Source organism: Vicia villosa, linkage group LG2 (assembly GCF_029867415.1).
Source record: "Vicia villosa cultivar HV-30 ecotype Madison, WI linkage group LG2, Vvil1.0, whole genome shotgun sequence".
NCBI classification, from domain to species: Eukaryota; Viridiplantae; Streptophyta; class Magnoliopsida; order Fabales; family Fabaceae; genus Vicia; species Vicia villosa.
Genome location: NC_081181.1, coordinates 134678416 through 134693792, shown reverse-complemented (window position 1 = coordinate 134693792; position 15377 = coordinate 134678416).

The following is a 15377-nucleotide window of genomic DNA, read 5'->3' as shown; positions in this document are numbered from 1 at the left end:
ATGGTAATAAGATGAAATTTAATGTTGATTAGGATATTATATATAGACTAATTTATGAAGATTTATAATATATAGATATATGTGTCTTTGTAAATAAAAATTGTAACAAATTACTAATAATACTACTAAAATGTTGGAGCCATATTTTTATTTTGATTCAAAATCCCTTATTTTAAAATAAAATATATTATTAGAAATACATTAATTTTCTAAATTATTAAAAATAAAAACGGATTAAGATATGAAAATATTATATTTTATTGGTTACATTACTATTTTGATATTGGATTCATTAAATTTGTCCTCTTATTTTAAATTCAAATTATTCTAGTCTCCTCTCTCGTTTTTTGCATTGAAAATCAATGAGATGTTCATTTTTTAACTTATATTTTTATTTATAAAGTTCTACGATAATTTTATGTACTATTATTTGTCATGTTTCATAAGTAATTTGTCATTTAAAGATAAAAACATTGTTAATTTTAAATGCAAAATTATGAGATGATCAAAACTATATAAATTTAAAATAGGGTAAACAATTTCCTAAATCAGGTAAAATAGGAATCAAAACTGTAAGAAAGTTTATTTTATTTGATTGGTTCTTTATTGATTTAATTTGACTTTGTGTTATTTGAATATTTGATTAGATTTGATATTTTTATTAAAGAGAATTGAATTAATTGAGTTCTTAATTCTTTAAACCTATCTTACTATTATAAATAGGAACCTTTATTCATGAAAAAGGGACAAACAAAAATCAGTGAAGACAAAACTAGTGAAAGAAGGAAGTCAGAAGGAAGTCAAAGGGTTGGTAACTTTTTTTTCTTTCTTGTTTTAGAATTCATAGTCTTTTCTACTTCTTTTTTTAAAATTTTTATGTTATAACTTACTTTTATCATGATTATTATTATTATTACTACTATTATTATTATTATGTTATTTATTTGACAATTAGTAATAAAACATATACTGAAATTAAAATATTTAAAAAACTATTTGAAAAAATCGTGTGACAATGAGTTAGAATATTATGTGATAAGTTGCTCACTTATTATTAAGATAGCTTGTAATATGTCTTTCTAAAATTTAAATATCACTAAGCTAGTAATAGGTATTTTAAAAATTATATAAGAAAAAGAGAATATAATTTAAAAAAAATTCAAAATAAAAATATTTATATGATCCCTCATAGAAATTATTTTCAAGTAGTTTATCTATTTTCTTTGACTTTTTTGAATTATAAAGTATCGAAAAATATTTATAATTAAATACAATTTAGAAAATCTTATTTTAAGAGTTTTATTTTTTTGAAAAATTATGTAGTAATTTTTCATGTTACAATTTAACCACAAATATCTATGTTATAGAATTTTCAAATTTTTCTTAGATTAAAATAACAATTTTTTTAATAAAATCTAACAAATATATAATTAAAATATTGAACCTTATTAATCCAGCATGCATTCAAAAGATAGTAATTATCCTCATGTTCAAAAGGTAATAGTTATTTTTAACCACTTTGGAGTTAATTATTGATCAAACAAATACAAGTTAAAATAAATCATTTATAATATTATAATTAAATTTTTAATTGTATATATTCGTGATTTTTCTCCCAAACTAATTTAATATATACAATTTTATTATTTCTTTATTGATTCAGTTGAACAATGAATGGAGAATACAGATGTAATGCACAAGGATGTAACCAATCCTTTAATTCTCTTCAAGCTTTGCATGGGCATATGAGTGTTCACAAAGAAAATGATCCAAAACAATGTCCAAAATGCAATCGAATCCTTTCATCGGAAGGAGGTCTTAGAATTCATATGTCGAAGAAACATGGCGGATGGGAATATCATCCAGGAATTGATTTGAATCGTTTGCCTTAAAATATACATAAGAATTATGTATTATATTGATGAATAATTAAGATTTTATTTTATTGAAGTTTACGATCTTTATATTTAAAAGTTATATGATTTGATTAGTTGATTACATATTTTTAGATTTTATTATGTCAAGGTGCATCAAAGTATATATATATATATATATATATATATATATATATATATATATATATATATATATATATATATATATATATATATATATATATTTATAACAAATAGTATAATAATATATTTTAACACATATTTCCTTTTAACATCAAAATATATTGATATTGAAAAAAACATGTTCTACGAAAATAGCTATATCGCCCAAAAAGTAGAAAATTTGATTATTTTAGAATACAAAAAATACTAATATTAATATTACTATAAAATTTTGATAATAATATTAAAATTAATTATTACTAAATTTCTTTTTATTGCTTTTATGTCTTCAATTTTCACCCATATAAGATAGGGAATTAAACTTAGATTTTGATTAGGGTTTTGGGATTTCTATAGGTGAAATTATAAAATATTTTCATTGATAATGATGGTAATAAGATGAAATTTAATGTTGATTAGGATATTATATATAGACTAATTTATGAAGATTTATAATATATAGATATATGTGTCTTTGTAAATAAAAATTGTAACAAATTACTAATAATACTACTAAAATGTTGGAGCCATATTTTTATTTTGATTCAAAATCCCTTATTTTAAAATAAAATATATTATTAGAAATACATTAATTTTCTAAATTATTAAAAATAAAAACGGATTAAGATATGAAAATATTATATTTTATTGGTTACATTACTATTTTGATATTGGATTCATTAAATTTGTCCTCTTATTTTAAATTCAAATTATTCTAGTCTCCTCTCTCGTTTTTTGCATTGAAAATCAATGAGATGTTCATTTTTTAACTTATATTTTTATTTATAAAGTTCTACGATAATTTTATGTACTATTATTTGTCATGTTTCATAAGTAATTTGTCATTTAAAGATAAAAACATTGTTAATTTTAAATGCAAAATTATGAGATGATCTAAACTATATAAATTTAAAATAGGGTAAACAATTTCCTAAATCAGGTAAAATAGGAATCAAAACTGTAAGAAAGTTTATTTTATTTGATTGGTTCTTTATTGATTTAATTTGACTTATTGTGTTATTTGAATATTTGATTAGATTTGATATTTTTATTAAAGAGAATTGAATTAATTGAGTTCTTAATTCTTTAAACCTATCTTACTATTATAAATAGGAACCTTTATTCATGAAAAAGGGACAAACAAAAATCAGTGAAGACAAAACTAGTGAAAGAAGGAAGTCAGAAGGAAGTCAAAGGGTTGGTAACTTTTTTTTCTTTCTTGTTTTAGAATTCATAGTCTTTTCTACTTCTTTTTTTAAAATTTTTATGTTATAACTTACTTTTATCATGATTATTATTATTACTACTATTATTATTATTATGTTATTTATTTGACAATTAGTAATAAAACATGTACTGAAATTAAAATATTTAAAAAACTATTTGAAAAAATCGTGTGACAATGAGTTAGAATATTATGTGATAAGTTGCTCACTTATTATTAAGATAGCTTGTAATATGTCTTTCTAAAATTTAAATATCACTAAGCTAGTAATAGGTATTTTTAAAATTATATAAGAAAAAGACAATATAATTTAAAAAAAGTTCAAAATAAAAATATTTATATGATCCCTCATAGAAATTATTTTCAAGTAGTTTATCTATTTTCTTTGACTTTTTTGAATTATAAAGTATCGAAAAATATTTATAATTAAATACAATTTAGAAGATCTTATTTTGAGAGTTTTTTTTTTTTGAAAAATTATGTAGTAATTTTTCATGTTACAATTTAACCACAAATATCTATGTTATAGAATTTTAAAATTTTTCTTAGATTAAAATAACAATTTTTTTAATAAAATCTAACAAATATATAATTAAAATATTGAACCTTATTAATCCAGCATGCATTCAAAAGATAGTAATTATCCTCATGTTCAAAAGGTAATAGTTATTTTTAACCACTTTGGAGTTAATTATTGATCAAACAAATACAAGTTAAAATAAATCATTTATAATATTATAATTAAATTTTTAATTGTATATATTCGTGATTTTTCTCCCAAACTAATTTAATATATACAATTTTATTATTTCTTTATTGATTCAGTTGAACAATGAATGGAGAATACAGATGTAATGCACAAGGATGTAACCAATCCTTTAATTCTCTTCAAGCTTTGCATGGGCATATGAGTGTTCACAAAGAAAATGATCCAAAACAATGTCCAAAATGCAATCGAATCCTTTCATCGGAAGGAGGTCTTAGAATTCATATGTCGAAGAAACATGGCGGATGGGAATATCATCCAGGAATTGATTTGAATCGTTTGCCTTAAAATATACATAAGAATTATGTATTATATTGATGAATAATTAAGATTTTATTTTATTGAAGTTTACGATCTTTATATTTAAAAGTTATATGATTTGATTAGTTGATTACATATTTTTAGATTTTATTATGTCAAGGTGCATCAAAGTATATATATATATATATATATATATATATATATATATATATATATATATATATATATATATATATATCAATATTTATAACAAATAGTATAATAATATATTTTAACACATATTTCCTTTTAACATCAAAATATATTGATATTGAAAAAAACATGTTCTACGAAAATAGCTATATCGCCCAAAAAGTAGAAAATTTGATTATTTTAGAATACAAAAAATACTAATATTAATATTACTATAAAATTTTGATAATAATATTAAAATTAATTATTACTAAATTTCTTTTTATTGCTTTTATGTCTTCAATTTTCACCCATATAAGATAGGGAATTAAACTTAGATTTTGATTAGGGTTTTGGGATTTCTATAGGTGAAATTATAAAATATTTTCATTGATAATGATGGTAATAAGATGAAATTTAATGTTGATTAGGATATTATATATAGACTAATTTATGAAGATTTATAATATATAGATATATGTGTCTTTGTAAATAAAAATTGTAACAAATTACTAATAATACTACTAAAATGTTGGAGCCATATTTTTATTTTGATTCAAAATCCCTTATTTTAAAATAAAATATATTATTAGAAATACATTAATTTTCTAAATTATTAAAAATAAAAACGGATTAAGATATGAAAATATTATATTTTATTGGTTACATTACTATTTTGATATTGGATTCATTAAATTTGTCCTCTTATTTTAAATTCAAATTATTCTAGTCTCCTCTCTCGTTTTTTGCATTGAAAATCAATGAGATGTTCATTTTTTAACTTATATTTTTATTTATAAAGTTCTACGATAATTTTATGTACTATTATTTGTCATGTTTCATAAGTAATTTGTCATTTAAAGATAAAAACATTGTTAATTTTAAATGCAAAATTATGAGATGATCTAAACTATATCAATTTAAAATAGGGTAAACAATTTCCTAAATCAGGTAAAATAGGAATCAAAACTGTAAGAAAGTTTATTTTATTTGATTGGTTCTTTATTGATTTAATTTGACTTATTGTGTTATTTGAATATTTGATTAGATTTGATATTTTTATTAAAGAGAATTGAATTAATTGAGTTCTTAATTCTTTAAACCTATCTTACTATTATAAATAGGAACCTTTATTCATGAAAAAGGGACAAACAAAAATCAGTGAAGACAAAACTAGTGAAAGAAGGAAGTCAGAAGGAAGTCAAAGGGTTGGTAACTTTTTTTTCTTTCTTGTTTTAGAATTCATAGTCTTTTCTACTTCTTTTTTTAAAATTTTTATGTTATAACTTACTTTTATCATGATTATTATTATTACTACTATTATTATTATTATGTTATTTATTTGACAATTAGTAATAAAACATGTACTGAAATTAAAATATTTAAAAAACTATTTGAAAAAATCGTGTGACAATGAGTTAGAATATTATGTGATAAGTTGCTCACTTATTATTAAGATAGCTTGTAATATGTCTTTCTAAAATTTAAATATCACTAAGCTAGTAATAGGTATTTTTAAAATTATATAAGAAAAAGACAATATAATTTAAAAAAAGTTCAAAATAAAAATATTTATATGATCCCTCATAGAAATTATTTTCAAGTAGTTTATCTATTTTCTTTGACTTTTTTGAATTATAAAGTATCGAAAAATATTTATAATTAAATACAATTTAGAAGATCTTATTTTGAGAGTTTTATTTTTTTGAAAAATTATGTAGTAATTTTTCATGTTACAATTTAACCACAAATATCTATGTTATAGAATTTTAAAATTTTTCTTAGATTAAAATAACAATTTTTTTAATAAAATCTAACAAATATATAATTAAAATATTGAACCTTATTAATCCAGCATGCATTCAAAAGATAGTAATTATCCTCATGTTCAAAAGGTAATAGTTATTTTTAACCACTTTGGAGTTAATTATTGATCAAACAAATACAAGTTAAAATAAATCATTTATAATATTATAATTAAATTTTTAATTGTATATATTCGTGATTTTTCTCCCAAACTAATTTAATATATACAATTTTATTATTTCTTTATTGATTCAGTTGAACAATGAATGGAGAATACAGATGTAATGCACAAGGATGTAACCAATCCTTTAATTCTCTTCAAGCTTTGCATGGGCATATGAGTGTTCACAAAGAAAATGATCCAAAACAATGTCCAAAATGCAATCGAATCCTTTCATCGGAAGGAGGTCTTAGAATTCATATGTCGAAGAAACATGGCGGATGGGAATATCATCCAGGAATTGATTTGAATCGTTTGCCTTAAAATATACATAAGAATTATGTATTATATTGATGAATAATTAAGATTTTATTTTATTGAAGTTTACGATCTTTATATTTAAAAGTTATATGATTTGATTAGTTGATTACATATTTTTAGATTTTATTATGTCAAGGTGCATCAAAGTGTATATATATATATATATATATATATATATATATATATATATCAATATTTATAACAAATAGTATAATAATATATTTTAACACATATTTCCTTTTAACATCAAAATATATTGATATTGAAAAAAACATGTTCTACGAAAATAGCTATATCGCCCAAAAAGTAGAAAATTTGATTATTTTAGAATACAAAAAATACTAATATTAATATTACTATAAAATTTTGATAATAATATTAAAATTAATTATTACTAAATTTCTTTTTATTGCTTTTATGTCTTCAATTTTCACCCATATAAGATAGGGAATTAAACTTAGATTTTGATTAGGGTTTTGGGATTTCTATAGGTGAAATTATAAAATATTTTCATTGATAATGATGGTAATAAGATGAAATTTAATGTTGATTAGGATATTATATATAGACTAATTTATGAAGATTTATAATATATAGATATATGTGTCTTTGTAAATAAAAATTGTAACAAATTACTAATAATACTACTAAAATGTTGGAGCCATATTTTTATTTTGATTCAAAATCCCTTATTTTAAAATAAAATATATTATTAGAAATACATTAATTTTCTAAATTATTAAAAATAAAAACGGATTAAGATATGAAAATATTATATTTTATTGGTTACATTACTATTTTGATATTGGATTCATTAAATTTGTCCTCTTATTTTAAATTCAAATTATTCTAGTCTCCTCTCTCGTTTTTTGCATTGAAAATCAATGAGATGTTCATTTTTTAACTTATATTTTTATTTATAAAGTTCTACGATAATTTTATGTACTATTATTTGTCATGTTTCATAAGTAATTTGTCATTTAAAGATAAAAACATTGTTAATTTTAAATGCAAAATTATGAGATGATCTAAACTATATCAATTTAAAATAGGGTAAACAATTTCCTAAATCAGGTAAAATAGGAATCAAAACTGTAAGAAAGTTTATTTTATTTGATTGGTTCTTTATTGATTTAATTTGACTTATTGTGTTATTTGAATATTTGATTAGATTTGATATTTTTATTAAAGAGAATTGAATTAATTGAGTTCTTAATTCTTTAAACCTATCTTACTATTATAAATAGGAACCTTTATTCATGAAAAAGGGACAAACAAAAATCAGTGAAGACAAAACTAGTGAAAGAAGGAAGTCAGAAGGAAGTCAAAGGGTTGGTAACTTTTTTTTCTTTCTTGTTTTAGAATTCATAGTCTTTTCTACTTCTTTTTTTAAAATTTTTATGTTATAACTTACTTTTATCATGATTATTATTATTACTACTATTATTATTATTATGTTATTTATTTGACAATTAGTAATAAAACATGTACTGAAATTAAAATATTTAAAAAACTATTTGAAAAAATCGTGTGACAATGAGTTAGAATATTATGTGATAAGTTGCTCACTTATTATTAAGATAGCTTGTAATATGTCTTTCTAAAATTTAAATATCACTAAGCTAGTAATAGGTATTTTTAAAATTATATAAGAAAAAGACAATATAATTTAAAAAAAGTTCAAAATAAAAATATTTATATGATCCCTCATAGAAATTATTTTCAAGTAGTTTATCTATTTTCTTTGACTTTTTTGAATTATAAAGTATCGAAAAATATTTATAATTAAATACAATTTAGAAGATCTTATTTTGAGAGTTTTTTTTTTTTGAAAAATTATGTAGTAATTTTTCATGTTACAATTTAACCACAAATATCTATGTTATAGAATTTTAAAATTTTTCTTAGATTAAAATAACAATTTTTTTAATAAAATCTAACAAATATATAATTAAAATATTGAACCTTATTAATCCAGCATGCATTCAAAAGATAGTAATTATCCTCATGTTCAAAAGGTAATAGTTATTTTTAACCACTTTGGAGTTAATTATTGATCAAACAAATACAAGTTAAAATAAATCATTTATAATATTATAATTAAATTTTTAATTGTATATATTCGTGATTTTTCTCCCAAACTAATTTAATATATACAATTTTATTATTTCTTTATTGATTCAGTTGAACAATGAATGGAGAATACAGATGTAATGCACAAGGATGTAACCAATCCTTTAATTCTCTTCAAGCTTTGCATGGGCATATGAGTGTTCACAAAGAAAATGATCCAAAACAATGTCCAAAATGCAATCGAATCCTTTCATCGGAAGGAGGTCTTAGAATTCATATGTCGAAGAAACATGGCGGATGGGAATATCATCCAGGAATTGATTTGAATCGTTTGCCTTAAAATATACATAAGAATTATGTATTATATTGATGAATAATTAAGATTTTATTTTATTGAAGTTTACGATCTTTATATTTAAAAGTTATATGATTTGATTAGTTGATTACATATTTTTAGATTTTATTATGTCAAGGTGCATCAAAGTATATATATATATATATATATATATATATATATATATATATATATATATATATATATATTTATAACAAATAGTATAATAATATATTTTAACACATATTTCCTTTTAACATCAAAATATATTGATATTGAAAAAAACATGTTCTACGAAAATAGCTATATCGCCCAAAAAGTAGAAAATTTGATTATTTTAGAATACAAAAAATACTAATATTAATATTACTATAAAATTTTGATAATAATATTAAAATTAATTATTACTAAATTTCTTTTTATTGCTTTTATGTCTTCAATTTTCACCCATATAAGATAGGGAATTAAACTTAGATTTTGATTAGGGTTTTGGGATTTCTATAGGTGAAATTATAAAATATTTTCATTGATAATGATGGTAATAAGATGAAATTTAATGTTGATTAGGATATTATATATAGACTAATTTATGAAGATTTATAATATATAGATATATGTGTCTTTGTAAATAAAAATTGTAACAAATTACTAATAATACTACTAAAATGTTGGAGCCATATTTTTATTTTGATTCAAAATCCCTTATTTTAAAATAAAATATATTATTAGAAATACATTAATTTTCTAAATTATTAAAAATAAAAACGGATTAAGATATGAAAATATTATATTTTATTGGTTACATTACTATTTTGATATTGGATTCATTAAATTTGTCCTCTTATTTTAAATTCAAATTATTCTAGTCTCCTCTCTCGTTTTTTGCATTGAAAATCAATGAGATGTTCATTTTTTAACTTATATTTTTATTTATAAAGTTCTACGATAATTTTATGTACTATTATTTGTCATGTTTCATAAGTAATTTGTCATTTAAAGATAAAAACATTGTTAATTTTAAATGCAAAATTATGAGATGATCTAAACTATATCAATTTAAAATAGGGTAAACAATTTCCTAAATCAGGTAAAATAGGAATCAAAACTGTAAGAAAGTTTATTTTATTTGATTGGTTCTTTATTGATTTAATTTGACTTATTGTGTTATTTGAATATTTGATTAGATTTGATATTTTTATTAAAGAGAATTGAATTAATTGAGTTCTTAATTCTTTAAACCTATCTTACTATTATAAATAGGAACCTTTATTCATGAAAAAGGGACAAACAAAAATCAGTGAAGACAAAACTAGTGAAAGAAGGAAGTCAGAAGGAAGTCAAAGGGTTGGTAACTTTTTTTTCTTTCTTGTTTTAGAATTCATAGTCTTTTCTACTTCTTTTTTTAAAATTTTTATGTTATAACTTACTTTTATCATGATTATTATTATTACTACTATTATTATTATTATGTTATTTATTTGACAATTAGTAATAAAACATGTACTGAAATTAAAATATTTAAAAAACTATTTGAAAAAATCGTGTGACAATGAGTTAGAATATTATGTGATAAGTTGCTCACTTATTATTAAGATAGCTTGTAATATGTCTTTCTAAAATTTAAATATCACTAAGCTAGTAATAGGTATTTTTAAAATTATATAAGAAAAAGACAATATAATTTAAAAAAAGTTCAAAATAAAAATATTTATATGATCCCTCATAGAAATTATTTTCAAGTAGTTTATCTATTTTCTTTGACTTTTTTGAATTATAAAGTATCGAAAAATATTTATAATTAAATACAATTTAGAAGATCTTATTTTAAGAGTTTTTTTTTTTGAAAAATTATGTAGTAATTTTTCATGTTACAATTTAACCACAAATATCTATGTTATAGAATTTTAAAATTTTTCTTAGATTAAAATAACAATTTTTTTAATAAAATCTAACAAATATATAATTAAAATATTGAACCTTATTAATCCAGCATGCATTCAAAAGATAGTAATTATCCTCATGTTCAAAAGGTAATAGTTATTTTTAACCACTTTGGAGTTAATTATTGATCAAACAAATACAAGTTAAAATAAATCATTTATAATATTATAATTAAATTTTTAATTGTATATATTCGTGATTTTTCTCCCAAACTAATTTAATATATACAATTTTATTATTTCTTTATTGATTCAGTTGAACAATGAATGGAGAATACAGATGTAATGCACAAGGATGTAACCAATCCTTTAATTCTCTTCAAGCTTTGCATGGGCATATGAGTGTTCACAAAGAAAATGATCCAAAACAATGTCCAAAATGCAATCGAATCCTTTCATCGGAAGGAGGTCTTAGAATTCATATGTCGAAGAAACATGGCGGATGGGAATATCATCCAGGAATTGATTTGAATCGTTTGCCTTAAAATATACATAAGAATTATGTATTATATTGATGAATAATTAAGATTTTATTTTATTGAAGTTTACGATCTTTATATTTAAAAGTTATATGATTTGATTAGTTGATTACATATTTTTAGATTTTATTATGTCAAGGTGCATCAAAGTATATATATATATATATATATATATATATATATATATAAATTTATAACAAATAGTATAATAATATATTTTAACACATATTTCCTTTTAACATCAAAATATATTGATATTGAAAAAAACATGTTCTACGAAAATAGCTATATCGCCCAAAAAGTAGAAAATTTGATTATTTTAGAATACAAAAAATACTAATATTAATATTACTATAAAATTTTGATAATAATATTAAAATTAATTATTACTAAATTTCTTTTTATTGCTTTTATGTCTTCAATTTTCACCCATATAAGATAGGGAATTAAACTTAGATTTTGATTAGGGTTTTGGGATTTCTATAGGTGAAATTATAAAATATTTTCATTGATAATGATGGTAATAAGATGAAATTTAATGTTGATTAGGATATTATATATAGACTAATTTATGAAGATTTATAATATATAGATATATGTGTCTTTGTAAATAAAAATTGTAACAAATTACTAATAATACTACTAAAATGTTGGAGCCATATTTTTATTTTGATTCAAAATCCCTTATTTTAAAATAAAATATATTATTAGAAATACATTAATTTTCTAAATTATTAAAAATAAAAACGGATTAAGATATGAAAATATTATATTTTATTGGTTACATTACTATTTTGATATTGGATTCATTAAATTTGTCCTCTTATTTTAAATTCAAATTATTCTAGTCTCCTCTCTCGTTTTTTGCATTGAAAATCAATGAGATGTTCATTTTTTAACTTATATTTTTATTTATAAAGTTCTACGATAATTTTATGTACTATTATTTGTCATGTTTCATAAGTAATTTGTCATTTAAAGATAAAAACATTGTTAATTTTAAATGCAAAATTATGAGATGATCAAAACTATATAAATTTAAAATAGGGTAAACAATTTCCTAAATCAGGTAAAATAGGAATCAAAACTGTAAGAAAGTTTATTTTATTTGATTGGTTCTTTATTGATTTAATTTGACTTATTGTGTTATTTGAATATTTGATTAGATTTGATATTTTTATTAAAGAGAATTGAATTAATTGAGTTCTTAATTCTTTAAACCTATCTTACTATTATAAATAGGAACCTTTATTCATGAAAAAGGGACAAACAAAAATCAGTGAAGACAAAACTAGTGAAAGAAGGAAGTCAGAAGGAAGTCAAAGGGTTGGTAACTTTTTTTTCTTTCTTGTTTTAGAATTCATAGTCTTTTCTACTTCTTTTTTTAAAATTTTTATGTTATAACTTACTTTTATCATGATTATTATTATTACTACTATTATTATTATTATGTTATTTATTTGACAATTAGTAATAAAACATGTACTGAAATTAAAATATTTAAAAAACTATTTGAAAAAATCGTGTGACAATGAGTTAGAATATTATGTGATAAGTTGCTCACTTATTATTAAGATAGCTTGTAATATGTCTTTCTAAAATTTAAATATCACTAAGCTAGTAATAGGTATTTTTAAAATTATATAAGAAAAAGAGAATATAATTTAAAAAAAGTTCAAAATAAAAATATTTATATGATCCCTCATAGAAATTATTTTCAAGTAGTTTATCTATTTTCTTTGACTTTTTTGAATTATAAAGTATCGAAAAATATTTATAATTAAATACAATTTAGAAGATCTTATTTTAAGAGTTTTATTTTTTTGAAAAATTATGTAGTAATTTTTCATGTTACAATTTAACCACAAATATCTATGTTATAGAATTTTCAAATTTTTCTTAGATTAAAATAACAATTTTTTTAATAAAATCTAACAAATATATAATTAAAATATTGAACCTTATTAATCCAGCATGCATTCAAAAGATAGTAATTATCCTCATGTTCAAAAGGTAATAGTTATTTTTAACCACTTTGGAGTTAATTATTGATCAAACAAATACAAGTTAAAATAAATCATTTATAATATTATAATTAAATTTTTAATTGTATATATTCGTGATTTTTCTCCCAAACTAATTTAATATATACAATTTTATTATTTCTTTATTGATTCAGTTGAACAATGAATGGAGAATACAGATGTAATGCACAAGGATGTAACCAATCCTTTAATTCTCTTCAAGCTTTGCATGGGCATATGAGTGTTCACAAAGAAAATGATCCAAAACAATGTCCAAAATGCAATCGAATCCTTTCATCGGAAGGAGGTCTTAGAATTCATATGTCGAAGAAACATGGCGGATGGGAATATCATCCAGGAATTGATTTGAATCGTTTGCCTTAAAATATACATAAGAATTATGTATTATATTGATGAATAATTAAGATTTTATTTTATTGAAGTTTACGATCTTTATATTTAAAAGTTATATGATTTGATTAGTTGATTACATATTTTTAGATTTTATTATGTCAAGGTGCATCAAAGTATATATATATATATATATATATATATATATATATATATATATATATATATATCAATATTTATAACAAATAGTATAATAATATATTTTAACACATATTTCCTTTTAACATCAAAATATATTGATATTGAAAAAAACATGTTCTACGAAAATAGCTATATCGCCCAAAAAGTAGAAAATTTGATTATTTTAGAATACAAAAAATACTAATATTAATATTACTATAAAATTTTGATAATAATATTAAAATTAATTATTACTAAATTTCTTTTTATTGCTTTTATGTCTTCAATTTTCACCCATATAAGATAGGGAATTAAACTTAGATTTTGATTAGGGTTTTGGGATTTCTATAGGTGAAATTATAAAATATTTTCATTGATAATGATGGTAATAAGATGAAATTTAATGTTGATTAGGATATTATATATAGACTAATTTATGAAGATTTATAATATATAGATATATGTGTCTTTGTAAATAAAAATTGTAACAAATTACTAATAATACTACTAAAATGTTGGAGCCATATTTTTATTTTGATTCAAAATCCCTTATTTTAAAATAAAATATATTATTAGAAATACATTAATTTTCTAAATTATTAAAAATAAAAACGGATTAAGATATGAAAATATTATATTTTATTGGTTACATTACTATTTTGATATTGGATTCATTAAATTTGTCCTCTTATTTTAAATTCAAATTATTCTAGTCTCCTCTCTCGTTTTTTGCATTGAAAATCAATGAGATGTTCATTTTTTAACTTATATTTTTATTTATAAAGTTCTACGATAATTTTATGTACTATTATTTGTCATGTTTCATAAGTAATTTGTCATTTAAAGATAAAAACATTGTTAATTTTAAATGCAAAATTATGAGATGATCAAAACTATATAAATTTAAAATAGGGTAAACAATTTCCTAAATCAGGTAAAATAGGAATCAAAACTGTAAGAAAGTTTATTTTATTTGATTGGTTCTTTATTGATTTAATTTGACTTATATTGTGTTATTTGAATATTTGATTAGATTTGATATTTTTATTAAAGAGAATTGAATTAATTGAGTTCTTAATTCTTTAAACCTATCTTACTATTATAAATAGGAACCTTTATTCATGAAAAAGGGACAAACAAAAATCAGTGAAGACAAAACTAGTGAAAGAAGGAAGTCAGAAGGAAGTCAAAGGGTTGGTAACTTTTTTTTCTTTCTTGTTTTAGAATTC